The sequence below is a fragment of the Copadichromis virginalis genome, linkage group LG13, assembly GCF_057382275.1.
Source record: "Copadichromis virginalis isolate Kocher_CV1m ecotype Utaka linkage group LG13, C_Virginalis_male_GT1.1, whole genome shotgun sequence".
Lineage (NCBI taxonomy): Eukaryota > Metazoa > Chordata > Actinopteri > Cichliformes > Cichlidae > Copadichromis > Copadichromis virginalis.
Window position 1 is genome coordinate 8,906,490 of NC_140630.1, and position 25,152 is coordinate 8,931,641.

At 38.9% G+C, this 25,152-nt stretch overlaps 1 long non-coding RNA gene across 1 annotated transcript in view; it reads right to left on the minus strand.

Annotated features, from left to right (window-relative positions):
- Positions 1 to 1,457: 1,457 nt before the first annotated feature.
- LOC146695201 (uncharacterized) overlaps positions 1,458 to 25,152 on the minus strand; it is an 83,560-nt gene continuing 59,865 nt past the window's right edge. Inside the window, exon 4 of the long non-coding RNA XR_014923458.1 lies at positions 1,458 to 1,507. This is a non-coding gene — a long non-coding RNA (uncharacterized LOC146695201). The remainder of the gene's footprint in view (positions 1,508 to 25,152) is intronic.

The following is a 25,152-nucleotide window of genomic DNA, read 5'->3' on the forward strand; positions in this document are numbered from 1 at the left end:
AAACTTATCTATAACAATCTGCTCTCTTGGTTTGAGCGTTCAAATCGACCTAAAGCGCGTGCAAGAAACAAATGAAAAGTTATTTCAGGCTGCATAATGTAGCTGATGATGAAGTGCTGTTTGCTCCGTGGTCAGAAATCATGACTTTGGTATTATAAAGTTTGAGATCTCGCACTAGCTTCGGTTCAGACGATGCCTTTAGCAGAGGTTCTTGTCGGGGGGGGGTGAAGTCATGAGATCCGGTTTCAGAGCCCGACTGAGGCCCCTGCGTCAAACAAAATGCGATACTAACCTTTTCCAAACAACCTTAAGGAATACCGACATAATTACTATGACGTGAAGAACTGGCGTGGCTCCCACCTTCACGCACATGGCAAGCAAATTTGCTATTACGTGCATCGTAGTTAATAAAGAGCATAGGCAAATTCTGTTAAAAAGCTCATTTTGATTTTCCAAATAAGCCCGATTTAAGACAACTTTTAAAAATGTTTTGATTATATTTGTAGAGAAAACATTTAGAGGTTTTCATCTGAAAAATAAATCACCTGTTCAGAGGGAAAAGTAACTAAAAAAATTATGAAAAAAGACGCACTGAAGTACGAAAGTTGTCGAAAGTTTTCTATATCTTCAGCTGTCGCACATATACAGTCACACGTTAAAAGTATCTGGAGAAAATTGGAAATGACTCAAGCATGAATGTAAAGCTTGCTTCGCTTCTTTTGAATATTTCACTGGCTTACAACAGAAATATACATATCATTTTCCAGGCTCGTTGTAAACGTCCTAGTTTGGTTTCTGTGGAAGACGTGACAGCTGCGACTGCTGGATGAAGTTCTGCAATCTTGTAGTGAACGCGCTGCGCGTCATGGCGCACAGGGAGGGCTTGTCAGCAGGTATGAGTGTGGATATGTGAGCCAAGAATTAGAGACATGCGTGCTAGAGTGTGCTAGACACAGGCAGTGACAGAGAGCCTGGCGCAGAGAGATACAAGGTAAATACTTAAGCTACTGGTTTGCGGAGAAACTACACAGCTCATTCAGACCAGGAATCTTAAGTTCTGGATCTCTTGTGGCTGTGTGGTGTGTTTCTCTTCTCTGCAGCTTATTACCAGAGACATCCGGTGCTTTGGATATCATGTTTTTGGCCTCCGTGTGTTCCCCGCTAGGTGCTCCGGCTGCGGGGAAGGAGAGGCCGCTGGCAGCACACCTTTCCAGCGGAACTAGTCGCGGTTTGCTTCCAGGGAAGCAAACCGCGACTAGTTCATAACCAGAGATGTTTCTGTCAGCACCTTTCTCAATACTCACCTCCTCCCCTCGCCCCCCTCTCTCTCCATCTCTGTTTGGAAGGTCACCTTAGCAGCATCCGGCAGGGCAGGTCAGATGAGCCAGAGGAGCACTGGGTTGGCAGGTGGGGGGTGTCGACTCCTCAAAGTTCACCTGGTGCGGTCTGATCTAATAATGCGACCTGCCGCTCCTCAAGCACACGCCCTCCATTGCCCATGCGGTCTCTGACACAGAACAGAGCAAATACTTTGAAACCATCCGTTTACTGCCTGTAAAGTACTGCATTAAACTCAACACGTTCCTTTCTTTCTTCTTATCTTTTCCACCAATTCAATAGTTAATTAAATATTTTCCCAGAATTTTGATCCCCTGAAACACGAAACCGTGAGCCCTTCATCTGGAAGTTCGAGTCACCGAAAGAAGAGACTTGGACACAGTAAATGGTACGCGGTGTCAGGATAAAACACTGTTTTTGGATGGGTGTCAAAAAGCACCCCACCACTGGCCTAATTTGAAAAATCTAAAGAAAATTATTATCGAATTATTATTAATATTCTTATCAATAACGGTAGCAGTATTGCACAACTGTGCATCGTTGCATTTTTGTTGCGAAGTCGCCCTCATTAATAAGCCCGCGCATGACTGCATGGATGAGTTTTAATTCTGTTGTTTTTCAACGTGCTGCTCTGCCTCTCTGCACAGGACTGAGTGGCTGCAGGCGCTGACTGCTTGGCCTCTAAAGGTAAACAGTGAGGAAGCGAGTCCAGACAGGACAGTGGGGCTGAATTCCAGCTTCAACGCAATACTGATAAAGTACTGGCCCCAAGCCACTTCTCTTATTAGTTTACTTATATATTGAGGCCGCTCCAGCATACATCACACAAACCAATCTGCGCTCTAATCTCAAGATGTGTTTTGGGCGGTTGTTGTGGTAGCAAGTGTTCTTTAAAGGCTTTTGGGGGCTAGATAAAATACTTTTTGAAAAATAGTAGACTTGATTATGTACAAAAATGGATGTTCAGTTCGTCTTTAAGGTTTTCTGCTACTTAAAAGTGCAGCGCAGGAAAATGGTAGAGATGTGGATTCTCTTACTGTCATACTGATAAGAAAAGATACAGTAAAAAAATTTTTAATATTGCTGCCAGACACAGTTGGCATAGATGCTACCGTTTCAAAAGAGGCACAAGAGGTGCTTTTCATTAAAAAAACCAAACATCTCTTATGTTGAGATTGGAGTCATACTATAAACCAGGACATCTGCACATAATATCTGGTCTAACAAAGCTCTAAAGTGAAATAGTTAAAAAAAACTTGTTCCTCACCATTCTCACTGTAGTAGCTGATGGATGCAAAGCTGTGAATGTGCTAGCCGTCTCACATATTCATCTGTCTCACATCAGTGATGGGTAAAGAAAAATGCCAGCTCTGCACGCTCTCACCCTGTCAACCGATTTCCACCCTCCAACTGTGACAATGTGCGTCTTCATCTTCACTGTTATTTTGTCTGTTTCTCTGCCTGCTAGAAATGCAGCCTCAAATGTGTGTGTATTAGTCTGTGAGTGTGTGTGTGCACATATGAGCAGCATTTAGAATGAAAGCTGCCTTAACCTAAACAATTTAGATTTAATATGTCAAGATGGACACATTGCTATAAGTAATCTATACTGCCAGTTAAAAAAAACAAAAAACCTTCAATCTTCTGCAGCAGGCCATTTTTTTCTCTGTGTCCCTTGTGATTCAGCTTTCTTTAAACTTTTCTCTGTTAAGTAAAACTTTAATTGCTGTAATAGTTTCAGCAAGCTCAAACTCATGTGCTCGAATTTAGACATTCATCACTTTTTTTCTTTGGCCTTGGTTCTTCATAGCTTTCGTCATGATGTTAATCATTGATTTGGTTCAGATTACACACTTCCAGAAAAAAAAGCATGTTGATTTTCAACAAGAAGTCTTTTATAGAGCTTCTTTAAATATATTCTGTCAAAAAAGAAAGAAAGAAAAGAGAAAAGAAATTATTCATATGGCAAACTTTTAAAATATGGGGTTTTAAATGTTGGAACTGCATCTTTCAGTATCATTCAAGTGTGTTTGAATCCATGCAGTTCTAAGAGAAAAATAAAAGCCACACACCTACTCAAAGTTGAAATGTAGCAACAGGTCCTCTAACACTTTGAATACAAAAGTCATGGTTTGGGTTAAAGTGCAACATCTAGTTTCATAGAATGTTCATGTTCAGTTGATGTTTAAAATAACAAGACACACTTAATGTTATGGAACAATAATGGCTAAAAGCCAGCAGTGCTTTATCAACTCGTCCAACCACCACAGCGTCCTCCCCCACCTGTGACTGTACACCTCTCTCCTTGTAATTCCAGATAAATTGGAATTACCGTATGTGTAGGATTATATTGCATGTGTACGCCCACAAGGACAGCTGTGGACATGGACAAGTACAAGACTCCATGGTCACAACAAATGCATTTACAGTCTGATAAAATAAATAAATAAAAAAATGGATGCAATTCCACCAAAGTAAATGCTTGCATACTGGCAGATGAGCAACTATAACAATCGCATAAGGTTTTTCAACATGTCAAGCAGCAGAGTTTATTTAAAATGGAAACAGCTTCACAGAAATATTTACTTGATTCTGACGAGAGGCTGAGCATACTTAAGAGAAATATATTAAAATAAAGTATACATATGTAGTCGAATTAAAGAAAAAAAAGGACTCTTTAGAAGTTGTGGTATTGTGCAAAAATACTTTTCATGGAAATGCGGCTACAAACTATAATGTGGAAAATAATCAAACTACTACTAATGCGTCACAGAACTACCGAACCCTGTTTGTTAATCATGAACTAAAGCTTAGACTCTATTTATCAACAGTAAAGATATACAGTAGATTTTTCACTGAAAACTACAGTCTTACACTTCTCTGCAGAAGTGTAAGACTGTAGACTCATTTATCACTCACTCACAGCGAAATGGCATGTTTACAAAATTTCTCCACACCAAGCTATCCCTGCCTTTTCTCTAAACCTTGAGATCTCATTGCACAATTTACAAAGCAAATCTCACTCAGCCAGCGCATAGAGAGAACGAAGAGGCAGGGGCCCTGAACGTGCATGTCCCGACACAGTGCAGTGTTATGTTCGACGCGGCACAATTTATGGACCATGGACAGTTTATAAGAAGCAATGCAGTCTATCAGAGAGGCAGGCGAACTGAGGACAGGGGGGATCGTTGCCATGCAGGAAGCTGTGTTTTGGAATAATATACTTCATGATAAAGATGTTTCCCTCGTGACGTAAAACAGCAGGAAGCACCAATGGCCACTTACTCTTCCAACCAAATATGAAGTAGTAGCTGTGAGCTGCCATGTTTTTTTTGTTTTTTTTTTCCTCCCAGTCTTTTGAGCCTTACATGAGATGTTAAGATTTTCAGACTCTGGAGATTTTGGCTGTTCCCTCAGTTTAGTATCTAAATGAAATCTTCAGCAACATTTAGGCCAAGTAGTAAAATAACTGAAAAGTTAAATAACTGAAAAGATCAGGACATGGATAGTTTATTTATCATACAGCAAAGTTATGGTGTAAGAACACAGGTGCAAGCCCAATTCAAGCATATAAAAACCCCACAGGCACCACCAGTATCTGCTGTCACTATCAAAGACTTTTTCTACCACACGGTATTTATTACCACAACGCTGCAAGTCTTATTTGACCTACAAACAGTGCAATGGGGATGTGATTTTCTAATGCAAAATCAGTTGGATTTGTAAAAAAAAATGTTTGAATCTTGTGCTTGTCTAGCACAGAATCAGAAAAAGGAGTAAAAAAAAATCTGTACTTTCCAAGCTATACTGTGAGAGGTGTATATTAGTTGAAGATGCAGCTTTACCTACACATATCATCATAATGACATTTTCATCCCCGTGAGTTGTTTTCTGAACTCAAATTAAAACATTTCTTTTATTCCAGTGAAACATGAAACAAAAAAAAGTCTTGCATATTATTCCGTCATGTGATATCCATGACTGTAAAGTCACCTCTCAAACCCTGACGATTGCAACAAGACCTTGATGAGACAAGGTTCACCTCAAAATAACAGTTGTTGCAAAAACGAAGCTGAAACAAAATTGGCAAAAAGCTTCAAAATGATGGAAAGAGAAACTTTGCTCTCAAGCCTGACATCTGTCGAGGCGTTGGTGTCAGCAGGCTGGCTTGTTATGCAAATGGTTGATGCAGCCCCTTGAGACACTGACCAGCCATACTGCTAGCTATCTTGACATCAATCAAGAAGTCGCTGATCACACGCTCCTCCATTCAACCATTGTGTGGCTTTTAAATAAACCAGCACTGGTGTCAGTGAGAGAGACAAATCTATATATTAGGCCATTTTTCACCAACTGGTTTTATGTTGCCTAAAAGAAGTTTAAGGGGTGAGATGGAACAGAAAAGCAAGAGGACTGAAACAGAACTCCTAAACATTTAAGTGTTTCAGTTCAACCTGCTAGTGGCTGAGGGCTGTTTATGTATATGTAGGAAATTCTTGGTAGCGGAGATATCAAACACATCCATCTGATAAGAGGTATAAAAGAGAGCTGCAGGCCCTATGATACACACACACACACACTCAGACACAAAAGCAAACATACACTCAAGATTTACCACATGAACACATACACACTAGAGCACACACACAGCAGGTCTGCAGGCTTCACATGAAAAGCTTTTAGCTGTGCAGAAGGAGCTGAAGACATGGCTATTGTTATGCTCCATGATGGATGAAGCAGAGGCATGTTAGCGGTAAAACAGCTGAATTTATTAGGGTATGGATAAAGATCGTCATCAGCTCCAAATGATATTCAGTGATGTACACTTTTAAGGCAAATATGAAATGCTTGTTTGAGGAGGTAACAATATTATTTTCAAGCATATCAAAATGTGAACATTAGTTAAAAAAATAATATGCCATTTATACAGCTGTGTGTAGGGGAAAGTTTTAACATGGGTGACATACTGTCTTACAATAATTTAAAGCATATGTATATCATAATGATACACCGCCAGCAAGGCCATTTTCCTGTTTTGTAACAATGTATTATCTTTTTAAATATACTGGGTGGTCACATGTGAATCTCAAGTTAATGGTGTCTTACTTTGCCTGTGTTCCACCTCCCAACAGTTTCATGAAAATCAGTTTAAACTCTGCCTCTTTAGCACTAAGTGCACTAAGTAATAATAAGCAAGGCGGGGTTAATTCCTTACAGTTATTATGCATATAATGCACAGATTTAAACTCCTCAGTTGTATTATGTGGCTTTCAGGAAATTCAAAATTAAAGAGAAAAAGGAAATAATTAATATTTACTTTGTATTTGCAGCTAGAAAACCATTAAACGAAAGAGGCTACAAGCTTTCTACAACTGAAAACTATCATTATCATCTTTGCTCAGAAACAAGAAGGAACGTATCAGTGCCAGCGTAATCAGTGTGGAAAAAATGAAATCCCAACTCACATGATTTTGTAAACAAGTTTTTGCACTAAAACGTGATGAATCATGACATTCCATCTCCTATCTCCACAGAATGGGTAATCAAGTGCAGTGAAGACTTCAGTTAAAAACGCTGCATACTCCCATGATTCAATAACACGTCTTCTCATGCCATTTGGGAACATGTAGAATGTAGAAGTGCCCTTCAAAGAATGCAAAGCCCGAACTCTTCAGCATGGGACATTTGATGCTTTCAAAAGCATGTTCGCTGGCGTTACATCTGTGCAAGGATGGCTCTTGTAAAAGTCACCTATGTGACAGATAAACTAAAGGGCATACTTACACCGGTTTGCTCCATTTTCTAATTCCTGCAATATTTTTAAACAATCCCACTGCCTCTGTCAAAATGCCCTGTGATAAGCTTGACAGATCATTTAGTTGGTTTATACAGATTGATAGACTCCACCTTAGGCCCTTATACTTGCTTTATAAGAGAGTCAGGCTTCAGCATCACACTATTTTCATACAATAGCACCATTACATTTATAACTCTATTCTTGTTAAGACACTAAAGAAATGTACTGGGAATCCTTTCATAAAATTACAATTTGGCAGATTGGACAGAAAAATATAAGCGATGCACCTTCACTGTGTCATGTTACACTTATCTGGGGTAATATGTGGCACAAATGAGGGAGAATTTAAGGAAAAACAACGGGGATTCAGAAAATAATGGACCTTTATCAGATGAAGTTTAACTTTTTTTTTAACAGTTGCCTCAGAAATATTGATTTAAACTGTTCCACAGTTTTAAAAAACTGCATATCCTCAAAGAATAAACAGAAAATGCACATGCCACCTTTATCAACAAATGAGTCTTTAAAGTTTAGAAAGGAGAGGATGTGTCTACATATTATGGAATATTAGTTAGATATTTTAATTAATCATCACATGATAAGTTAAGTACTTGGAAGAAGATATCACTGACACAGACTGGAATTGTGCCTGTTTTAAAGTATAAACACAGATGGTAAATACAAGATTTCAGATGAGTTAAACTACATCATATGTGTGCTAATATTCCAGATGTGTCTGCTAAGTGCCTGGATGAAAAAAGGTACTTTATTTAATTGTCTGTGGCAATTTCCAAAGAAATAAAAATATTTTGGAAGCACATGAAATGTTTGTCAGAGATGGTTCATATGGAAATCCCTTTATGTGGAATATATTCAAATGACTTCACAGTAACATCAAAACAGACCAAACTATTACTGGACTGTGTTGGGACAGTATATGTGCACCACTGTTGAAAACATGGACATGACAGGTTTCATGTTGTATTGTTCCGGAGAGACTAACTTACATTGTGAAGGAAAAGCAGGACTTAGTCCAGACTTAGTCTTCTATAAACATTTCCAGAAACGGAAATGTAGCTCCTGTCTGGATGTATATGTCTAATGTTTGTAATACCAGCTTTGATGGAACTTTTTCTATAATGATCTGCTATAAGATTATAGCAGAAATGAACTCCCTATGGTTTCCAGAATGTTGCACCAAATCATACTCGAGAAAAATGTTATAGTGTCACTATTAGGTGAAAGCCCTGACCTGCCCTTTAGTTCTTAGTTGGTTTAATTTGCAAAATAAACACAAAATTCACAGGCAAGGCAATAATAGGAGACCTGAGCTGAAAGCCCTCTATGCTTATTTTTCCTTTATCTTTTTCCTAATCTATCAATCAATTAATCTGTTACTCCACCTCAAGAAAGGATGTGCATTTTTTTCTGCATACCTTTCCCACCATTCTCCTCCTTTTTTGTCTTCCTCTGTGCCCTTGATTGTGCAGGGCAGTAGCCGGCCTTGGCTTGCCTCGGTTGTGGCAACAAGGCCGTTAACAGCGTCCGTGAGTTGTGGCTTGGCGTTAAACTGCGCTCCAGCCACAGTCAATGTTTATGTCTACCAATCAAATGCAATGTGTTTATGTTATATGGCATTATGGACAAGGAGACTCTCTAAAACAGAAAAGAAGGAGTTCTGCCCAGGACACGGGGTTTATGGTCCATTAAGCATCAGAGAAAAATGAAGCATCAGTTGAAGGATAAAAATCGAACAGAAAATCTGGCTTGATTTTGTATTTAAATTTACAATGTGGACAAAATTTAAAGCTGGACAAAAAGAAGCAAAAACTGGTGAAAATAAAGGGAAATATGAGAACCCATACTGCTCATTGTGTATATCTCAGCTGTCCTAAATTATTTTTACCAAATGACTGTTGAGTCAGGATCTTTTTTCTGTGAAATAAGCTCAAACCTAGGAAAAGCCCTTGAATTACCCACATTTTCCACTAATGATGAAGAACGAGTTGGAACTTTTATTTCATTTCTACTACAATTTATAAACTCCAAACAAGAAAAACACAAAGCAGAAACCTTGAAACTCATCTCTCTGAGAGAAAAAATAACTCTACAATTCTTCATCTTTTCCAGTTTGACTCTAGTGATTATCAGATCTCAGCATTGTAGTAAACAGCAGCTCTGGCGTTAGTTTATTTATATCTTTAAGAACACTGTGTGTGTGTGTGTGCAGATTAGCTGAAATGATTTGCCATTTCCTCCCAAGGAAATCTTCAAGCTGTTTTGGCCTAAGCACCTCGTGTGTACGCAGAGTAAACACACACTTAATCCTCCTGGATACAGAGACTTGACATCAATTTGCCCCTGTAGGGGAGATGCCCCAGGCCAAGTTTCCCAATCCTCATGTCTCTCTGCCTCTTGGCCAAAACGTCCTTCTACCCTTGATTCCCCCCCCAGAACATCTGGATGGAAGGCCCAAAATTGCACTTTTTTCTCTTCTTTCAGAACTACTTAACAACCCAAATTGCTTGTGAGTGCTAAGAAGAAGACTTCGGTTATACTTAGCAGCTTTGAATGAGCCAGTATCCCTCTCCTCTGGGAACATATCTGTCACACTGTGGCTGTAAATGAGACTGTTGTTTTTTCTTTTAATTGTCTAGTCTGGAGACAGCCATAGTAGGAGATAATAGATACAGTTATAAAGAAGTTCATTAATGACAAAACATTTGAATAAGAAGGAGAACCTCACAGCTGTAGGTAGTCTGGACATCAACTGTGCTTACTTAATGCACACAACACATTTTACATTTAAAAAATAGCCTATAACCATGTATGTCCAGTGACGGTAGTTGCAAATATATCCAGAGGTGAACATCATCTTAAAAACTACCATATGGGTGGAAAAAACAGAAAGCCAAACTTTAAGCTTGGTTTATATGAATAGTGTCCCTCATAAGGTTTTAACTACCTTATGGTATTACAGTGAAGCACAAATCAAATAAACATAATATGAAAAGTCACAGGATTGAGACTTTATAAATCAAACCTTTGCTGTTGGGGGGGATAGCAAAAGTATCTATCGTTGCTTTAATATTGCTAAGAGTCAAACTCTTGAATTACATCAGGATTTCTTAGGTAAAGAATAAGAAGCAACAGCTATTTTCCATACAGCAAACATGCAGTCTATGCTCTTGAATTTATTGTGTTGCTCTTGTGTTTTATTTTGTCATCAGTGAAGATTAGGTGAAACTAACTTGCTGGGGATGAATTCTGTACACACCATGTAGGAGAATCCTGTCCCATAATTGACAATCAGAGCATCAAGCCTTTTGGAAACGTCACAAAAGTTTTGAGTTGATGATTTATCTTCAGGTAGTGTTTATTTTGTTTTGGGGTTTGTTTTTTTTTGCCTTAGTGGGTCTAACTAAATACACAGCCTTCTTTTATTTTATTCCAAATAATTTAAGGTTGTAGAAATATAAATTGCTCCACTTCCTGTTTGCCAGAAATGCTTTCCTGGAAAAGAAATACCAAGAATCTGGTGGTTGGAGCAACAGATGTAGAAAACCACATGAACCATTTGGCTGAATCGCTGTTGTTTTGTATTAGCTGGTGGTAGAAAGTAGCAAAGTAGACAGATATAAAGGCTGACGGGACTTTTTCTGTCTGACTCATTTCTTTTATCATTCTTTGTCTCCACTATCTATAAAATGGAAATGATAAAAGCAATGGGTTTTCCATTTTTCCCTCCTAAAACGCTCCCATTTATAAAAAACATTTAAAGACATCTGTTTCGGAAAAAATCCCAAAGTTCATCGGTCAATATAATTCAGAAAGATGGGGGTTTGATGCTGTTTAAAGTTTCATCATTTTGTCACTCAGAGTGAGTCAGTTATTTTTCATCTTGTGAGATAATACCATTGATTTGTTTTCATTTTTGTATCAATCATTTGGTAATATGTGTCAGCTTCATCAAATTGTGGATGTTTCAATTTCTTCACCACAATCGCGTCTCTGTCCTTCACTGAAATGCTTCCATCTTAACCCAAACCAAATTGGATCAGTTTTCCTGCTTTCCCCTTTTCTCCTCAATTCTCTCCTTCCATCCAAATATTCTTCCATTCATACTTGTATGCCAAAGTAATAAATTCTCACAAGGTGCTTTTAGACAGAACGCTATAACTCATGTCACCACAGGAGCTAAATCTGAGCACAGGGGACAGCAGGATGCAAGCATGCTGGAGATGTACTCAAAGGGATTTATTGTGATATATTTCATCTGAGGCAATGCAAGCCCTGTTGAACTGGGATGTCTTGCAGGGAGGGGGGGGGGGGCATGTGTACAGCACTGTCGAGGATAGCGCCTTGCAATCACAATCAGTAAGGGCAAGGGATAGTAAAAGACTACATTTCTGGATTATACTTAATGAACTTGCAGTCATATTGTCACTCAATTTCCCCTCACCACCAAACTGGTCATGGCAAATGGCAGTCCCCAAGCCTGTCCCTCCAGAGGTGTCTTCCTGTTAAAAGGGAGTTCTTCCTTCCCACCATCACCAAGTGCTTGGTGATTTAGAACAGTCTAATTGTTGAGGTTTGCTTTCTAATGTTGAAGGGTATTTACACTTGAGGCATTGGCAAATTCACACCATATAAACAAAATTGAAGTGAAATTTGAGGGTCCTGTGGAATTTGCATGTTCTACCTGTCCCTGTGTGGCCTCTTTCCAGGTTCTCTTGTTTCCTCCTATGGTGCAAAGACAAGCATATTACATTAACTGGTGATTGTAAAATGGCTGTAGGTGTGAATGGTTGTCTGTCTTTTTGCTCTGAAGACATGTCCAGGACATAACTCACTTTTTGCCTCATGACAGATGGGATAGGCTCCAGTCAAACTACAACGCTGACTAGGATGAGCAGAATAAATAGAAATGGATGGAGCGCTATGAACTTTAGGTATATCACAATGAGATATGTGTATCAGGTTATATGACTATGCAACAATCATTGAAAAGAAAAACTGAAATAGAAGATCGCTGATTGAAAAAGGTTAAACAGATTAGGGGCCTTTTGAAAAACACCAATAACATACAGTATATTATAAAGAAGATAACATATAACAGATAAGATGAGATATAACAGCCTCTATTATATGCATGTAAAAGATGAACTAGTTTATCCACCACAAGATAGACTCGGACACACTCTAAACTTTGGTTTAATATATTGAAAATGAATTCTAATCTTTGATCTGACCAGGACCGTTTTATAACCTCAACCAAGCAGTTTCCATGGCTAACTATAGACAAACTGTGCCAAACTGTCATTATTGTGAAGTGACGTGACCAAATATTTTTGGGGCCAGGGGTTGAAAGCAAAACTTACTTGAACTCCAGTCTCCAAGCTTCCTTAAAAACCGAAATTCCTCCATTATTCCAGGGAGGTTTGTCTAGACTTTTTTTAGGCAGTAGGTAAGAACAGTGGATATGATAGTTTGGGATGAGAATACTTCATGAGGACATTTTATAAGAGAAGAATAAAAGATGAAAAACAGTGTTAAATGAAAACAAAATGAACTGAAACAGTTGTTTATTTTTTAAATTGAGTGGATACCCGCTGTAATGATACATGTTTTGGAGATTATCTTCCATATAACTTGCTCTCTGCAACTGTTTCTATGAGACAGAAAACTGTTTTCTTTATGTTATACTTGGAGGTTTTGGTTACATTATATACAGTAACACCAATAAATAAGCCTTTCATTAAACAGTGCATTTTGATTTTGTTATTTTCTCAGATCTCTTTTCAAGTAAAGCACGCTCGAGTGTGTGCCGTTTGGCCACATATGCTGATGAAATCTAAAAATCTCTTCCATGAAAGATGAATCAGAGTTTTATGCTGTAAGTGGTCAGTGAAGCACATGTGGATGATGTTGAGGAGAAGGAGGGGAAAGGAAGAAAGAGAGAAAAAGGTCATGTGGAGGCTAAGAGTAGACACACACACACGCAAAATGTTATTGAGCAAGCTCATAATAATAACAGCCACAAATTATGATCCAACAGATTGCATTTTTTTGATAATAGATAAATATAAATGTATATTTTAACTTATTTTTTTACACTTCATTGTTATAAAAAAAGAGCATGTCACCTACTAATATGTCTGCATCTGGACATGATGATATGAGAAATGATATGGTACTTAAACACATAATTTATATAGGATTCAGATGAAATAAGTGGATCCTTGGAGGAAAGCCTTCCCTGGCTTACCTTTTTCCCTCATTTATACTTTTTACTTTTCTTCCTTTCTTCTTTTAAAAGACTACAAAAGAAAAAAACCTTTCAATTGTGAACCCGAGGGGTGAGGGAGAGGACATGATGTCTTGTAAAACATATGCACTTAATATTAAGGTCGTAAAACTTGTAAAATTAAAAGCTATTTTGGAAAATAGAAAAAGAAATATTTATGCGCTTGGCTCTGGACTGCAGTCGTTTTATCATGGGGCAGCGAGGGCCTGCCGGGGCACAGGTAACGACTGTCAACAGGCATGGGAGGGAAGGAGGGTCAAAATTCAGTGGGGCTGCATGCTTTCCATGTCCAACCAGATGTCCACATGTGTGACTGGGCTTCCCCTTTTCAGTGGGCCAGAGTGGCCAGTGTCAGGATTTCAAGGGAGCAAGAAAAATGGAGGGAGAGAAAAAAACAAAGTCTGCTCCTAATTATAAAAGAAGAAGAAAAAACAAAAGAATCTTGAAGTTTTAGACTTTTGCTTATGTTTAAGCTTGTGTCACAGCTATGCAGGGGAAGCTACTGACACACAGAGCAGTCTCCCTGATGACAAGAGGGGAAAATGAGAGGTGAAAAAAATACAAAAACAATGTCCACCAAGTCAGGTTGATTGAAAAGCTGCAAAAAGCAATTATGATTGTGAGAATGTGCAGACCCCTCATCTTAGCAGCCAGCAAACATCGTAAATCGTGTGGCGGCCTCTGTTTACATTGTGCTGACCTCTCCATGCCCTCTGGTTCTGGCTGGGCTCTCCGTGTCCTCAACTCTGTTGACATACATACACATGGTGCCTAGTTCATACAGTTTATACAGCAAATGTAAGGTTTTTTTTTTTAATTATTATTATTTTCATGACCTGTCTGCATATGGGTTATTCAAATGTTGTGCAACTTCAGTTGACACAGATTCAAATAAAATAGATCAGGAAATTTTGAATTAAGTTAAGAGAAGCAAAAAAATATAAAAATACTAGTTCACATTAATCTCTTCATTTTTTTTGTTTCCAAATGACCTTTTATGAAATATTTTTCCAGGATAAACTTTTAAGAGCAAATCAAGAGAATTTTATTATTATTATCATTATCATTATTATTACTATTATTATTATTATTATTATTACTGCATTTTCAATTAAAATCGATTAAATTGAATTTATATAGCGCAAAATCAAAACACCCAACTCATAGAGCTTTATAATTTAAGGTAAACGCCATACAATAAAATGGAATAAATCCCAATAGTCAGACTGTGTCGTTACTCATACGGCATATTTGGGGACTGTGGGAAGGAAAAACTCCCTTTTAACAGGAAGAAGCCTTCAGCAGAACCAGGCTCAGAGGGGCAGACATGCCATGATAAGTTTGGGGTGAGGGGAGGGAAACAGGTTTAAAAGAAAAAAAAAACAAGATGTGGAAGAAAGGTAGAGATGAATAATAATTGTAGACTTTGACCAAGGGAATATGTATATATATATATATATATATATATATATATATACACACATATATCTACAGTATATATAGTATTTGAGCCCAACTAAGGAAGACGCTGGGAAGGAAATCTTACTCAATGCTGACTTTTACGACATGTTTCTGTGAAATGCATTGAATATAAATGTTATGATGTTATGACATTCAGATGTTTAGCTGGCTGTTGGCTTCTGCCTTGTATGCTAATCAAAGGTCTACAGTCTGTTATATCAGTATGGTTTGTGCAACAAGAAAAAAATAAACATAAATCAACCAGTCTCTTGTTCTCGCCCTCTGTATACACACGTGTATGCATGAGGTTTGTCATTAAAATGTTATAAGTAAAGTAGAAACGTGGGGGTATTCTTGTGTTTAGTACAAAATTTAGCCCCACTTGCAGCACTGAGTAACTTAACTAATGGTGATAAGAGCTATAGAGGCCTCTTTACATTTGTGGTCTTGTTTTGATCTGCTCTAGACTGCACAGGGTACTTTCCTAGATCTGAGGACATTGGACATTTCTGTTTCTTTTAATGTTGCCATCTATCCATCCAAGTTCTTCCACTTATCTGGGGCCGGGTCAAAGGGGCAGCAGCCTAAGCAGAGAAGACATCCCAGACATCCCTCTCCCCAGCCACTTCCTCCAGCTTATCCAGGGGAACACCAAAGGGTTCCCAGGCCAGCCGAGGGATATATTCTTTCCAGAGTGTCCTGGGCCTGCCCCAGGAGGCATCATTGTCAGTTGCCCAAACCACCCCAATTGGCTCCTTTCGATGTGGAGGAGTAGTGGCTCTACTCTGAGTCCCTCACGAATGGCCAAACTCCTCACCCTATCTCTAAGGGACAGGCCAGCCACCCTTTGGAGAAATTTCATTTCTGCCAGAAATCTCATTTCTGTATCCGTGATCTCTATCTTGTTCTCGGTCAATAACCAAACATTTAGTATCGTCTTGATTTGCTGGCTGTATTTTGGCATTGTTCCCAGTGGACAAAAGGGTTTGTTCCATGCACCTTCAGATCAGGGAACAGGTCCTGACTGTCATCTCTGCTTATGGGCCGAATGACAGTTTAGAGTACCTGGCCTTCCTGAAGTCCCTGGGTGGAGTGCTTGTAGGTGCACCACCTCCAGACTCTGTCGTATTTCTGGAGACTTCAATGCTCATGTGGGCAATGACAGTGAGACTTGTCGAAGTATGAATGGGAGGAATGGCCTGCCAATCTGAACCCGATTAGTGTTCTGTTACTGGACTTAATGAAGAAACCACAGTTTCTTCATAACAAACACTATGTTCAGACATAAGGGTGTCCATAAGTACCACATGACACCAGGACACCCTGGGCTGCAGGTTGATGATCGATTTTGTAATTGTATCATCAGATCTGCAGCCGTATGTTCTGGACACTCCTGTGAAGAGAGGTGCCAAGCTGTCAACTGATCACCACCTGGTGTTGAATTAGATCAGGTGGTAGGGGATGATGCTGGGCAGACCTAGGACGCGTAAACGTATAATGAGGGTGTGCTGGGAATGCCTGGCAGAGGCCCCTGTCTGCAGGACCTTCAACGTCCATTTGGACATGTTCAGCACCTGCTGAACACTGAGCTGCTGCTGCAAGGTGGTTGGTGCCTGTTGTAGTGGTAACTCCCGAACCAGATGATGGACATCAGAGGTGAAGGGAACCATCATGCTGAAAAAGGAGTCCTATCAGGCTTTGTTAGCCTAGGACAGAATTTCTAACCAAGTGGTGGAAGGCTTCCACTTAGTTGGTCTCAGAATCTCATCTCTGTTTTTCACAGATGATTTGGTTCTGTTGGTTTCATCAGGCGATGGCCTCCAGCTCACACTAGAGCAGGTTTGCAGCTGAGTGTGAAGTGGCGGGAATGAGGCCATGGTCCTCAGTGGGAAAAGGGTGGAGTGCCCACTCTAGTTCATGGACGAGTTACTGCCCCAAGTGGAGGAGTTTAAGTATCTCTTGAGTTTAATGTTGCATGTTTTGATATGGTGATGATGATGGAATTGGTCGGGTGTGGCGATTATTGTCTTAGGATCAGATTGCCTTTCCCCATTAATTCAAGAGATCAGAGAAGGAAGACTGAATAGCTTGTATAACTCAAAGATACTTGATAAAATATTGTTGGATTGTTAAACAGCATCAGGCAATACGTATAAGTTTCTTTTTAATTGAAAATGTGATGAAGCCATTCATTTTACAATGACAGACTGCCGAGACTGCCATGTAATTGCAGATCCTTTACATTGTAACCAAGGTTGCAAAGTCTGTGGTTATTATTGTATTTGTATAACAATCTTCCCCTCTACGATGTACAACAAATAAAGCTAAAACTGCTATAATGAACAATAAATTGAAAATTTTGTGATACACCGTTGTAGTCAGTATACTATTTTGGCCCACTGGCCAATTGGAGTTGTACTTATCCAGGCCAACTCATTTTAAGATATATTATATTATATTATATTATATTATAATATTTTACTAAGTATGGGTTTATGCACCCCGTTCCACATGTCTTTCAAGCTGTATAGCTTGTTGTGATAATAAAGGTATTACATCAAATCCTAAAATAACAACCTGCACTAGCTCCTAAAAATCTTGCTGTAAATTAGGAGTGGGCATCGGTGGCTGCTCCACTCTTTCAGATTTGTGTCACAAAGTTGTGTTTAAAAATTACATATTTATTACTATTTGTCTTTTAGTTATGACTTATGTACAGTTATTATTTTAAATCTGATAATGCTGATAGTAATGTAGAAAAGTCTGAATGGCCAGGACAAAAGAAGCAGACAGTTTAGGAGCAGCATTTGTTGTGGGAGACAAAAACTCTTTGTTGTGGGTTTTGTAAGTACAACATACTTACAAAAAGGCAAAACCCAAAAAGCACAACATGGGCCTTTAAATTTTACCTCATTTACACCTATGCCAGATGTTCAAGAACTAAATCTGAGGAACAGTTACAGACTGTTACGTCATTATTTTCAGTGTTTCAGGGTTAGTTACCTACAGTCTGACATACATTCTGAGAAGTAATTCCAAACAGCTTTGAGAACAGAAGAACACTGAGTGTATAAAAACTTCTGCCAACCACATTTAGATGTGTTGGCGTTACATGTAAGCAACCATAAAGACAGAATTGTGTGAAAGAAGCTCAATACCATTTGCTTGAGACACAAGGACAATGTTTTGAACTGAAACTAGGAACCATTTTATTGTGCAGCACTGTGGTAATGGGCTACTTCTTGCCCCAGTGAAAGAAAAAAAATCTTCTGTCTCTTTCACTCTATAGTCGTTAAGAACCCAGTATTTCCATAAACAAATACCTGATTTACATATAGCAGACAGCTCACTAGGAAAATGATATAGCTTCTATAAAAAATACTGCATCATTGAATTAATTCTCAACTGTGAACAGGATGGCACATGTGGACACTGGGTTCTGATATGTGTCTTGAGTGTCTTCACATTTGAAATTGGACATTTTAAACAGAATATTTAATTCATGAAAGGTATGCACGTACTCCAGTTTTAGATTTTCACTGAGCAGCTCAGCATTTGTCTTTAGTTCTGCTCTTTTGATGTAAAGCATTAAAGATATCGCAGAGAAGCAGACTTTATAGGCTGTCTGGTAGTTGAGGAGAAAATATGTAGCATAATGTCCTTGAAAGCTGATGTACATTTGTCTGTGTACACCTGTCTACATGTGTGCAGCTGTGGGGGAATGCATATATATATGTAAGTACACTAGTATTTGTGTCTTGCCTCCTTGAGAAAACCTCTGGAAGACCATTATGCTTTGAAATAATAACACACACAGATCCTTTCTCTGGCACACAGGCACACCAATGGACATGCTACATACACCTCTGCACATCTCAGCACCGCCAAAATGCACTAAAAATTTATGACCTTAACATTCCTGCAGGGTCAAGCAATTTATCAAATGCTGCACATTCTGGTTTCAATTACACAGCCGATTGTGGAGAGAGGTTATTTTAGCAGGTTCATTTGGCCCAGTAGGGGAGGTCGACTCTTTTTGCTTAACGCACCATCCGCTGAACACAACTGGGCATTACTTTCTGCACAGACACGCCTCTGTCTAACTGCTACACATGGCAACAGAGAAGAAGTCAGGATGCAAGTAAGTGAGCAGATGAGCTGCGGGTGTTATCACACAACTGTCTTTCTCAATTTCTTTTTCCCTCGTCTTCTGGCTTCGTCCTTCTTACAGATCTTTTCCAGTGGCAAACACAGTCTATCATTCTACATGCTTGTTCCTTCATCCATCTGAAGCTTTACAATGATGAAGAGTCTTCCATCCCTCTGTCTATTCATTTGTCTCCCACGTCACCCTTCTCTATCTGACTTTCTTGATCTCTTCGTCCCTTTCTCTGCCTCACACCCTTTCCCTCCACATCTCTCCTCTCTCTCTGTGGTAGAGTGGTGATAAATCCCTATTTTATTGCTCGAGAATTCCTCTCTCCCTGCAGGGCTGACAGATCCCCACGTTCTAAGACACTGCTAGGACCAAACCCAATCCTCCCTCCCTGCATCACTCCATCTCTGCCTCCATCTGGCCCTGATTACCGAAAGAGTGGAATGGTGGCGAGGCGGAGTGGGGGAGAGACTGGAGGAAGGCATCACAACATTGCACCCTAGGATGAGGAAAGAAAGAGAGGAAGGAGGTATGTTGTGAGTGGATGATGCACAACACGTTGGTATGAAGGAGGAAAACGAGAATGACACGAGAGGTCTTTGTAGTGTGTAGATGAAAAGGAAAACAGAAAAGAGCAATAGAGAATTTCCGAAGGAATGATTACATTTTATTGTTGATTTAAAAATTTTTTTAAAAATATATATTTTTCAGGTTCAAGAAAAATCAAGTGCAAAAGATGAGATGTTGTAGCATTGTGTTGCAAGCAGCTAAATTTAAAGAGGGAGGGGAAAAATACCCACTCTCCAAATAACAAAATGTGACACTGTGGGGTAGGGAAGCTGTTAAGGGAGTAACAATGCATGCAAAATAATGTCATGCTCTTAGTGTTACTATAAAGCTAGAAAGAAATCAGCAAAGTCAAAAGACACATTTAAATGAATGTGAGAAGGAGATGCACAAATCAAAGTAATGGAAATAAAGATTAAGAGAAAACTGCAGAGAACAAAGAACAACAGGTAAGAGTCACAGTCAACAAGTGTCAGGAAAAATTTAGTTAAATCTCCAAGCAGAACAAACACCCTAAGTGTTCATTGGAAATATTGAATACACAACATAAAGCCCCGAGGCGATACAATAAAGAATATTATACTGTGTTGAAATTTGGTGCTTTACCTGCATGAATGCTTTAAACCTAAAGTTGTAAAATCTCACATCAAAGACTGTTAAAAACACACAAAGAGTGCTATATAGTAAAATGCATTTAGATTGAACTTGTGATCCTTTGAGTTTAAATATTGTGTTCACAGTGGCAGGTTGAATATTTTTAAGTTTCCTAAAATAGCAGAGAACACCACTGATAGAGCAGTTGAGTCCTGCAAATGTAATTGAAAAGTGATAATGACCGTCATTTGGTTGGAAAGAGGCTAAATGGAGAGGAGATTTTGGAAGACTGTGTGTGTGTGTGTGTGTGTCCTGGCAGGCTGACTCAATGCAGCAGGTGCCAGAGGAGTGTGTAATAAACACAACTGCTTTGGACAAGCTGGCCTCTCACATCAAATAATGTGTTTTGGCGATGTCCACCTCAGCTGTTCACACAATCAACACTCAGCAGGCTCTTAAGACAACACAAGTAATTAATATTACAGTTTTTCACCCAAGCATAAAGGACTAGTATTGGTTAAGTTATGGCTCATTTATGAATCTGGGGTTCTGGAAAGTAAAGCGCCTGCTAACTAACGTGTCAATTCTGTAATTCAATATTGTTTAGACTTAAGAAAATTACACAAATACTGGATATATTGTATGTTTATACATTTTTAGGAAGTATCCACTAATATCCACACGTCTGTAAAGACAGTAGGTTCCAGGTTGAGGGTACATGAAGTTTTCTCATTAATTATATTATGTTTATACCACACATCTTAATAATTTCTTTATTTTAGGGTATTATCAGTCTTTATTTACCTTTAATTACACAATCTCAGTATGACAGATATCATGCTTTTTAGCTTTTTTACACAGCACCTTGTTTTCCTCTACAAGTAACTCAGCAAACATTAAAGGAAATCCACTAGACACTCTTGACTAAGCTTTAAGCTTCATGTTAGATTATGACTCACCCCCCAACACACCCCCACCCCACTTGCTCTCAAACCACCTCCACCAAAATAATCAGGATAATTTCTATTCATTATTACACCTCCATTTATCTGCGAGACGAGACGTGGGGAGGACGGGGTATAACTCTGAGGAATAACAATACCATTAAAAAGCCTGTGCGGCAAATATCAATCATTGTTGCCGTTAATGTCCCTCCAGCCTATTCAGATGGCCTCTCTCTTTTCCTAATGTCCACCCATCTGTGTGTGTGTGTGTGTGTGCCTGTGCCTAAGTGTGTAAGTGAACAAGTGTGTGCGTGTTATATTCAAAGCCCTTTAATCAACAATCGCTGCATCTGGGCCAGATAATGAATGGCATTGTTTATAACCTCACTCCTGTATCTGGTGATAAATGCATACACGCCTAATGCTATCATTTGAATAAGAAATGAGATTGTGCTTTATTTCAATATCGAGAAGAGATTGCGTTAATATAAATTTCTTGGTAAAGTTGTGATGATGGTGTTGATCATGATGTTCCATTGTCAACCAGCCAAAGGATTAAGCTATGGCAATAAAACTGCAAAGATCCAAAATGAAGATATGAAGCAATTGCTTTTGATTTATGGCCTGTGACAACAGGATAGATAAACAGGAAGGGTTAGAAGCAGAGAAAAAAAATCCACTGAAGTGAAAAATAGCCAGACATTTACAAAAAAAATGAACATGTAAAATGCTCTATGAGCATTACTCAAAGTGGAAAAACAGGATTCTGTAAATCCACTAAAAAAAACTTCCATCACATGGGCACTAATGTTTGTGCAAAAGTTTTTGTTGTGTTTATTTTTTCACTCTGACACATAGCAAAATTGCATAACTTTGGATACACTGTGGATTTCACACTTGTAAAGTGGTCGAAGGAAAGCAAACCTACCTCAAACGTCATCAAAATTACATACGAGGTGTTATGACGATAACGGTTTGGATGAAATATCACACGTGCTGATGGGTAAATGGACGGCAAAAGTTCAGCATCACTCAATCCAAACTCATTTAAATCACCACAAAAGTCACGCTGCAAAGAGTTTGACAAAATCATATAATATACTGTATCATTTATTAAAATTACATCCATGAATAGAGATTAAATTAGGTGCAGACAGTAGTTATATACTGTAACTGAATCAGAAACAGTACAATGTTCACACACAAAAAAATAAATTTGAAAAAGTGACACAAATTCACAAAATGTGTTCATTTTCATAAATGTTTGCACGATAAAATTAAAAAATAAAAGAATACTGTATTATAGCAAAAATACTGTGCAGACGTTTTTCTGGCACTATTTCCTCAGTGACATTATCCCACTGGAATAGCAGTGGCGTAGTGTTACAACCCCGCGTGCTGCCACAGTGGAATACAGATAGAGAACAGCTCAGCGTTTGCTACCGGGGGATTTTAGCTGTCCAAATCTTTGACAGTTTCTTAGCAGCTCTCGGCCCTAAACTGTGAAAGATTCCAAAGACAGATAGAACCCCCGCCCCACGCCCTCCACCAACCTCCACACCCCCACCATATCAGCCAGTATCATTGATAAAGACAGCCTTTCAGGGATGACACTGATAGCTGCTCCAAAACCATTCGAAAAGTGATTTGCCTGCCATTTTAGCTGCTGCTGCCCTCTTTATGATGCACACGTGTCCAGGAAGACAACGAGTCTGCTTTTACAGAAGGAATTAGGAAGGAGCTTAAAAGGTTGCAAATAGGTAGTCACATTTTCAACAATTTCTATACATGACATATTGCATGCAATTAACCTTTATATTATTAAGCTTTGAATTTGTTGTAGTGGCTCAATTTAAAAGTAATTTCATTTTCAGCAAAATACACTTATTGTAGCGTCATGTTGATTTAAGATGCACGTGAGCATCTCAAGAATTACTGCATTCGCCTGTTCAGTCCTGGTTGCAGAAATTCTTCACAAAGCTTTTAGATGATATGGCATAAAGGACCTGCTCTATGTTGTTAGCCAATCGGGGTGCAGTGTTGTGAGGACTTACAATGTGCCTTTGCGAAAAAACTGAAACCGTTTTTTTATACAAAGAAAATAAGACCTTATGTAAAATACAATTTAAAACATATTTAATACCTCAGTTTTTCACCAAAGCGAGGTTTAAACATTCAATCAGCTGTTAATTTGAAAAAGGCACTTTTAGGAGCAAAATTTAAAAGACATTTTTTTCAAAAACTATAAAAAATGTTTGATGATAATTAAATTACTGCATTCAAAGGCCAACTCTGGCAATCAGATATGTAGACGCTGTCCTTATTTCTCTGCTCCTGCATCCCTTCACCCCTCCTCAGGCCTTCATCCCCATCTTCAGTCCAAATGAATGACGCCAGCTGGGGTCGGCCGGCTGATGCTGGGCCCTGTTAGGTGGCACTGACAGCTGAATTATCCCACAGGCCACGGTGGCTGATTATCAGCGGAGAAGTCATCAGGGCATCCCAGCCTCGCCTCCAACCCCCAATCCCCCCACATCCTCTTCCCCACACCCCTGTCACCCCTTGTCAAGAGAGCAACGCTTTCTCCAAGCTCACTGTCCAGGTCCTCTTGACAGGTAATCTCAACAATAACAATTACCACCATTACTGGTGTCATAAACAAGTGGCCAACCCCAAGCCAGGCAATAACAAAGGCTTTATAATTCACCATGCAAGGCCTTATAAATACATGTCAACAGGTAAGAAGTGTGAAGTAGAGAAAATGAGTATTGGTGCTCTAAGGCACTGAAGTAAAACTGTGTATTTGAGTATGCTGGTTGAGAGGAGCGTTGTTGGTAAAAGCTGAGGATACAGCAGGAAACTGAAATCAAAGCTGCAGACAGATGTAAATATAATCACATGAGGAAAAGGGATTTGAGATTTTGAATACATTTTATTAGGTGCAAGTCAGATTTATTTATTTACTTACATGTTTAAATGTAGCCAGAAGTGCAGTGAAGCAGTTTTGTCTGATTTTCCTATCGATGAAGCCATTTTATCTGAGAATAGCATTGACTTTATTATTGATTTAGCAATAGAGGCAATATTTCACTGTAAATCTTGGATTATCAGAGAGAAAAGAAGAAAATCTAATTCATCAAATAAAATATCTTCCCGTCTTACATATTGACAACCAAGCAAACAAATTCCAAACAGAGGCATTATATTTTATTTTTAATGAACTCAATTTGATTTAAGAAATAAGTGATGTGAAATTAAGTGAAACATCACTGTGTTTCGATAATTTAAAATGTATACTTCTACCAATAAAGTATATTTCCAGCTTTATTTAATACAGTTGCAAATTCTCTTTAAAATTTTTATTAATTTTTTTTTAAGATATCCTTTTCCCTCTATGCATGCTCTCTTGTTTTCCATATATATATATATATATATATATATATATATATATATATATAGCATCAGATTATTCTACCCAAGCGATTCGAGCCTTACCATTTGAAGTTTGGGCCAGCTTGCTTCCTTTCCTCAGCAAAGCAAACAAGGCGCTGTGGCCCGGAGCGCTAAAATAATTTGAGACTCCCTGATGAGGAGAGCTGAGCAGCAATTAACACGTGTCAAAGTCGACATCATCAGGTGCCACTCTCATTTTCTTCCCAAGACTCAATGGATTTTTCCCCACTTCTCATCCCGTTTCCTCTTGTTTATTCACCCCCGAAGGCGACGGTGGAAAAAGAGGTTTCCATTTCTGATGCGGCTGGACTCTGGCGCTTTTTACGATCACTAGTTAACGCCGTCGAGATCGTCGCGCTGATGTCTCGCTTCGTCCTTTATTCGTTTTTCTTTTCTTCCTTCCTTTTTTTTTCAAGCGGCAATCAGATCAGACAGGCCAGTAATTCCTGCAGGAGCGATACTCCGAGCAAAGAAACAGAGAAGAGGAGAGGGGAGCAGGGACTGCACCGTAACGTTAGTGCTGATGTGAATTCTG